Genomic DNA, 6,452 nt, shown 5'->3' on the forward strand with positions numbered 1-6,452 from the left:
AAAAAAAAAAAAAAAAAAAAAAAAAAAAAAAAAAAATTCCACGAGGCAAACTTTAAAAGGGCTGTGTGTCAACCATTATTCTTGCTGCACTTACATAAAGAATCAGCCCAAATCTAGTGAGACCAGAGCTATTTTGTAAACAAGAATAGTCTTACTTTATCTTTGATCAAAAATGGAAGTAACTACAGAGAGAAATTTTCTCTCAGTGGAGAAAATAATACACCTTGTGGGTCAACAGAGTCCAGTCCTGTCTGTTGCCTTTGAGGTTTTATTATCCGCCTGTTTGCTGGACTGCGCTGCCGACTTACACATTTGTCAGCATTCAGCAGATCCCCAGGCCTTTCCATTTCCTTCAATATCTGGTACACCTCTCCAAATATCAATTTTTCCCGTTTTCCTCCCTCCCTCCTGGCGTGACTGCCCAGACCCATCCTGGGACTCAGGTGTCGTGTAGCTGCCCCTTTCCTCCAGGGTCTGAAAAAGCCCTGGAAGCTGAAGGCAGATAAGGTGGCAGGAACTTCAGAGAACCGGTCACCACTGCCCATCACATGTGGGCCACTGCATGAGCCCACCAGGATGCCCACGTCTCCCGCGCTCTGCTCCGGACAGAAGTAGCCTTGCCTGCGACTCTGAGGTCTCCACGTCATCACAAACATTCACAGGCAAACCGGGAAATCTAGTGGACTGCCACCGTGGCCTCACTCCACCACCTAGAGACCTGAGAGCTCAACGTCTAAAATTTTCTCAACTGGCCGGCCTCAGGACTCAAAACCTGGGTTTACTGTTGGCTCTGACCATTCACTAAGGAGACGCTCCCTGACAGAACCCAGCCAGGCCCCTCTGAGCCCTCTTCTCCAAGAGGCCTCTTGTAAAGACTGGAACAAATACTGACTGCGTTTCACAGGTAGAGGCCACTTCCCTACAATGCCCTGGCCCCGCACGGTGCCCGCCTGACAAGCTCATCGCTTCTAGCAACACCGCCCAGCTTCTGCAGGAGGGCAGGAGTCCAAGTCCAGTTGGCAAGCTCAGGTGGGAGTCACATGGACCCACGCCTCTTCGCGCTTTTTGTATTTTCCACCCCCTGAGTCTCGAGCCCCGATGCCCCCCCCACACACACACTTAAAAGGCCCAGTTGCCTCTGAGCAAGTCTGGAGGGTGCTGGGGTCTTTCCCCAACTGTGCAGTTACCAATGTCCTCTATGTTTATCTGGCCCACTCTCCTGGCAAGACCCTTGGACCCCTCCAGTAGTGGAGGCAGCAGAGTGCAGGAATCCCACTGTTCAAAACTCAAAGGCTGGTCTGGGGCAGGTCAGGGCCCAGGCTACCCCTTCCTGGTAGGGCCACCATTTCCACAAAAGGAAAGGACCCAGGGCACCCCGGGGCCTGTCAGAGCTACCAGTTGGCTGGGCCCCTCGCCCAGGCCCCCACGGTTCTCCCTCTCCGAGGACCCAAGGACAGTCAGACCCTGACTCTGCAACCCATTCCCATAGCCAAGCCCTCCCAGAAACCACCATGCCTGGGGTCAGGGTCTCCAACCCCTGTGTTGGCCTCTGTGCCCAAGTGGACTTTCTCTCTGCAGCACGACTCCCCCTTCCTCCACCAGCCTAGTGCCACCGCCCCCACCCATGTCAGGAGATCCCCCCACCCCATCTCCAGAGAGCCCCCCACCCGGGAACACCCCCCGGGACACCCCCACCCCCCCGCCACTTAAGGTCTAGAGACTCCACCTCATGTCCGGAGACCCACTTCAGATCCGGGGACCTCGCCATCCTAGGTCCCGGGACCCCACCCCAGGTTGAAACCCCCTCCATGTCCGGAGACCCCGCCCCAGATACGTGGACCCGCCCCCCCCCATTTAGGGTCCGGAGACCCCCACCTCACCTCCGGAGACCCACCCCATGTCCAGGGACGTCCCCCGCCAAGGTCCGAGCCCCTGCCCCAGGGGGATCCCTCCACCCGGATCCGCCCCCCATTCGAGGCTCCTCGCCCCGGGTCGGAGCCCCTCTCCCCGTCCGGACCCCGCCGGGTGGGCCACTGGCCGCGCGCACCAACCTCTCGCGTCTCCGTCGGTCGTCGGCGCAGGCAGCGCGGCGGGCAGCCCGACCCTGCGGAGGCCCCAGGCGCCGGCGGCGGCGGCGGCGATGGCGGCGCTGCGGGGACCTGCCGGGCGCTTCCGGTGGCGCGTGCGGGCCGTGCCGGGCGGAGCGCGGGGCGCGGCAGGTCTGCGGGGCGCGGGCTGGCGGGCGCGGGATCGGGGTCCGCGCGGGGAGGCGGGGCGGGGGCCGTAGGGGTCCGCGCCGGCGCCCTTTCCCCGCGGGGAACAGAGCGGGGAGAGTGGCCGCCTCCCGACCCCCCGGCCCAGCATTACCTGTGGTCCCGACCGTGGTGACGGTGGCTCATCTCCCGAGGTCACCAGGTTTCGCGCCCTGCGCACCCCACTGGCCAGGCCTCCCACCTCCTCCCCAAGGCCCCGTGGGCGCACACAGCAGGTGCTCAATAGATGCACGTGCAGGGAATCAAGGAGGGGACGCTGAGTCCGGCGGTCTGCGCTCTGTGGGTGCCATGGGGGAGCGGAGCACACTCTGCTGGTCCTCCTGGAGCCACCAAGGGTCATGGACCAAACGAGACAGCAATCCGATGACCGCGAGCACTGGGCCTGCTAGGGTCCTGAGCACCGGCTGGGCACACAGGGGTGGGGTGGGGTGGGGTGGTGGTTCCTGGTTGGGGGGCTCCCCCAGAGCTGGCCACAGTGCCACCATATCTGCCACCGTAGTGTGGCCGGTCCCACGCATGACAACATGCTCCCCACCACATCCCTGCAGGGACCATTCCCCAGACCCTACCCCTGGGCTGCCCCACAGGGAGTGAGTGCTGAGGTGCTGGATCAGGGACAGGGGGAGGGCTCCTTCACGGATAGGGTGCTGTGGGAGGAAGATTGGCGGCCCTGGCCAGCTGTGTGCCGCCCTGGCCAGCTGTGTGCCACCCTGGCCTTGGGGAGCAGGGCTAGGTAGCCCTGCGGAGTCTGGGGAGGCAGTCACCAGCTCCTGAGGTGGGGACAGAGGGCTGCTCTCGGTGGCTTTGCTGGCCCCTGGGCCCCCCTTGCTGCACGTGTCAGGCGGGACCTTCACGATTAAAGCCCTCAGCCCTCATGCTGCAGCTGCTGTGACAGCCCAGGCCATACAGGCTGGCAGGAGGCCATGCACCCAGAGTTCTGCCCCCACGCTCAAGGGCAGAAGGGGGACCCCCAGGGCCAGGGTGAGGAGGAGCCAATAGGGCCTGGGGACGGTGCCAACACCTAGTCAGCAGGGTCTGATTTTGAGCCTCAGCCTCCACTTCAGCCCCGGAACTCCTGATAGGAGCATCATGCCCCATCCAGGCAGGGGTGGTGGCAGACGTGGCCCCTGAACAGGAGCCAGAGTGACCATGATGCCGGTGTCAACTGTCCCCTAACCCCTGCTGCCTGGAGAGAGCGTGCAGGGGTAACAGCTGTGCGGACGCTCCCCCAGGTGGCTCCCGAGGTGGCCAGCGGCCTGTGGGTTCACGGGGGCCTCCACCTCCCCAGAACGCTGTTCCCAAGGCCTCGCCGTCCTGGCGGGGCTCCACTCTTTTCAGTCCCCGTACCAGCCGCTGTGTTCAGGGAAGAGCAGAAAATCAGAAGAGGGTGGGCTCAGGACACAGGGGCAGACACACCTTCCCCGCTGAGCCCCTGCATGCGGGGAAGGGAGCCAGGCTGTGAGGTGCCCCAGGGCGCCCTGTAGAGTGCACGTGTGCGTCCCCAGATGACACCCTAAGGGCAGCACCCGCCCTGCCCATCTTGGGGTCCTTCAGGATCCTTCTTCCCCCACAGGCTACCCAGAACCCCCAGGTGTTTAAAGGCAGATTTCCTGCAGTGGAGCCTACAGAGGCCCCACAGAGGCCTCTGCCAAGTGCTTATCAGACAGAGAGGGCTGCTGGGCGTGCACGTGGGGAGAGCCCACCGCCAAAGATAAGCCCACAATCCACGCGGCCAGCTGCTCACGCTGCCCTCTGCCTGATAGAGTAGGGCTGCAGGGTGACACAGCCGAGACCCTGTAGTGGCAGCAGGAGGGATGGGCATCTGCCATGGAAGGTAGGGACATTCTCCTGGTCAGAGCCTCCCTGAGCAGCGGAGATGAGAGAGCAACTGGATGCAGCCCCTAGCTGCCTCGACCTCCCTGCCTCCCTCCCCACGTCCTGATGATCTTCTGTTATTTCTTCCTCCCTCCACAGGGAGTGGGCCGGAGCCTGCTGCTGGGGGTCCCCAGCTCGGGGCTCTCACAGGTTGGCCACACCTGCCCTTGCCGTCCCCCTGCTTCAGTCTTCTCTGGCCTGCTTTCCGTGCCAGCATTTACAGGAGACGGATAGCGGCTTCTGCAGGGAGGAAGGACTCCAGGGGCCTGTGTGCCGGGGGCAGGGGTGGAGGGTGCAAATGGCCTCCAAGGAACCCAGAGGCGTTTCAGAGCCGCTGTCCTGCCAGGCCCCGCCGGGCACTGTGAGAGGCCAGGCCGTGTTGCCCAACGCAGGGGCCGCCCTTGTTCTCCCTCACTGGTGACAAAGGGTGACTTTTACAACGGAAAGACAGATGGAGTCAAGACAAATGTTTTAATCCCGTGTCTGCTAGAATGTTGGGTGAAGTTGAGTTCAGGGCAGTCCTGCCAGTTCAATTACCTTCCTGATGTGGGGAGGTGGGGATTACACCCCCGCCAGCGTCACCTGCTTAGTCTCGGGATCTGGGCAGACAACATGCACCCCGTCATTGCCTCCTGCCTGCTGGGGGATGTGTGGTCACCCCATACCATCACAGGACGGGACTCCGATCCCCTAAAGTGGACCCTGTACCACATTGGAAACTGTGTGGCCTCCTGGGATCGCGCCCCAGGCTGCTCCTGGTCCTTCCTTCTCAACGTCTCCCCCTCACCCCTGCAGGGCGGCAATGCTATGACCTCCTGGTGATTGGCGGGGGATCCGGCGGCCTAGCCTGTGCCAAGGAAGGTACGTGTCCTGCGTCCTGCATCCCGCGAGCATGGCAGGGCCTCCAGGCTTCCGGGTCCCCTGGAGAGGGCAGTGGTGCTCTCCAGGCTGGGTGGGGATGCTCCTGAGCAGCCATGAGCTGAATGCATTGTCTGCAGTTGACCCGCTCCTCCCCGCTGCAACCCCAGGCAACCACTGATCTGCTTTCCCTCACTGTAGATTAGTTTGCATTTTCTAAAATTCTGTCTAAATGAAATCATGCTGTGTGTATTCTTACTTTCCGGGCTTCTCCCACAGAGCACAATTATTTGGAGATTCATCTGTGTTGCTGTGTGTATCCAGAGTTCATGCCTTTTCATTACTGATAAGTATTCCACTGTATGTCTAGACTACATTTGGTTGGTTCATTCGCCTGTGGATTGGGTTGTTTCCAGTTTTTGGCTGTTGTGAACTGTGCTGCTATGAACATTCGCGTGTGTGTGTGTCTTTGTGTGGATGTGTGTTTTAAATCTCTTGGATAATCTCCTAAAAGTGGAACAGCTGGGTCATGTGGTATATCTCTCATTTAGGTATTTTTTCATTTCTTTCAGCAATATTTTGTCATTTCAATATACAGGTCTTTCATATCTTATGTCAGATTTATCCTTAGTGTTTCATATTTTGAAAACAGCTTTACTGAGGTACAAGTCACACACCATACAGGTCACTCATTTAAACTGCCTATTTCAGTGGATTTTATATTCACAGAGTTGTGCAACCATCACCACCACCAATTTCAGAACATCTCATCACCCCCAGGTACTCTGTACCCACTGGTAGTCACCTGCCCCCCTCCCCTCCTCAGCACCAGGCTACCACTAGTTTCCTTTCCACCTCTATGGACTGGCCTGTGTTCTGGATGTTTCATAGAAACGTGTGGTTTTGCTCTCAGCATGATGTTTTTAGTGTTCATCTGTGATACAGCGTGTGTTAGTACTTCGTTCCTTTTTTAGGGCTGAATAGTGTGGATGAACCACATTTTGTTTATCCACTTGTCTGCTGGTGGATGTTTGGGTTATTTCTGCTTGGGGCAGTTGTGAGTAATGCTGCTCTGAACATTCCTGCAGGTTTTGTATGGACGTGTGCTTTTATCTCCCTTGGGCAGATTCCCAGGAGTGGAATTGCTGGGTGATAGGGTAGCTCAAGGTTTAACCTTTTGAGGAACTGCCAGACTATTTTCCAAAGTGTCTGCACCATTTTATATTCCCACTAGGAAGTGTGGGGTTCGAATTTCTCCACATCCTCGCCAACACCTGTTACTGTCTTTTCTATCGTAGCCCATCCTAAGTAGGTGGGAAGTAGGTGGTATCTCATTGTGGTTGACTTGTATTTCCCTCGTGGTTAATGGAGCATCTTTTCATGTGTTTATTGGCTGTTTCTATATATATATATATATATATATATTTTTTTTTTTTTTTTTTTTTT

General features: G+C 58.2%; 1 protein-coding gene and 1 long non-coding RNA gene across 3 annotated transcripts in view; one reads left to right on the top strand and one right to left on the bottom strand.

Moving 5' to 3' along the window:
• Nucleotides 1-2,206, bottom strand: part of COMT (catechol-O-methyltransferase) — an 18,169-nt gene extending 15,963 nt beyond the window's left edge. The window contains exon 1 of one of the 2 annotated variants that reach the window (XM_024120889.3): nt 2,052-2,204. The gene's annotated coding sequence lies outside the window, so the exon portion shown is untranslated. Of the gene's footprint in view, nt 1-2,051 lie in introns of both variants that reach the window. The other variant, XM_055082620.1, reaches the window with a different exon arrangement.
• LOC114484942 (uncharacterized) lies at nt 2,126-5,557 on the top strand. The gene is made up of 3 exons (XR_003678321.2): nt 2,126-2,219; nt 4,944-5,009; nt 5,286-5,557. It is a non-coding gene; the product is annotated as an uncharacterized lncRNA (long non-coding RNA).
• Nucleotides 5,558-6,452: the final 895 nt, after the last annotated feature.

The sequence above is a fragment of the Physeter macrocephalus genome, unplaced genomic scaffold (genome assembly GCF_002837175.3).
Source record: "Physeter macrocephalus isolate SW-GA unplaced genomic scaffold, ASM283717v5 random_198, whole genome shotgun sequence".
Lineage (NCBI taxonomy): Eukaryota > Metazoa > Chordata > Mammalia > Artiodactyla > Physeteridae > Physeter > Physeter macrocephalus.